The following is a 1,069-nucleotide window of genomic DNA, read 5'->3' on the forward strand; positions in this document are numbered from 1 at the left end:
CCCTAGGAATGGCATGTTCGGAAACACCATGAGCGGTGTATTGATTGGAGGTCAAAGACCTTGAGCGCTACGCGCACATCCTTGGTGGAGCTTTGGCAAGTCATGAACCCACCTCTGTTAGAAGACAAAAGCACTATTGGCAAGAGCACTGGGTCGAGACGGTCAACGTGCTGGACATTGGATTGTCCGAGTTGGTAGACACCAACGGTATATCGGACAGGAGTCTTGAGCGTGGCTCGCGGAGTGATCGTGGATAGGCACGTAACCCACTGAACGCTGCACAATTTTCAAATCAGTCGCTGCATGTCATGCGTGACATGGTCGGCCAAGATCCGAGGCATCGAGGGCAAGGGCCCCGTGATGCACGTGAAGTGGCACGTAAACCACTGAGCACTGCTCTCGTTGCAAAGCAGTCACTGGAGGCATCTTGGGCACGGCCCTTCAGAGGCGCGTGGAGTGGTGCGTTAATCCACTGGACGAAGAGTGCGGGGTTAGCAGCTCTTTGGCGGATGTTGTGGATAACATCGGAGCTCCAAAGGAGTGGACAGCAGGGTGACACCGGACGACGCAGAGTGCGTGTTCACCCTGGTCTCACCGAGGCATAGAACCTCTGTACAAAGGCGACGGCGAGGCCGTATGCTGGCTGCAAGACACCGGGCGTCGACCCTGATCCAGGCAGTGTCAACCGTAGACGATGGCGCACAGTTATACACTCTCGTCAACGCTATGACGGGGAGGAAGATGGCGACGTCCGCTTCGAGGCTATGCCTGCAGTAGATGCTCTTCTTGAGCTGGACGAAATGTCCCTTGAAAAGCTCGGCAGTGCCTAGAAGGCAGGCGATTTGGTCGAAGTGGTCATTGGACGACCGGACAAGAGATAAACTTGTCATCGCCTCCGGATGAAACCTTCTTGGAGGGCACGAAGAGAGAGCTGAACGCACGAAGGAGATCGTCGATTCTACGGCATTCCTTGGATCCATACTATCCTTTGGTAAAGAAATTTCAAGACGTCGTCTCCAAAGACCCGCCTTTAGTCCTACCTCCGGACCGAGGTGTGCGTCATGAGATT

This window comes from Plasmopara halstedii, assembly GCF_900000015.1.
Source record: "Plasmopara halstedii genome assembly, contig: Scaffold_525, whole genome shotgun sequence".
Classification (NCBI taxonomy): Eukaryota; Oomycota; class Peronosporomycetes; order Peronosporales; family Peronosporaceae; genus Plasmopara; species Plasmopara halstedii.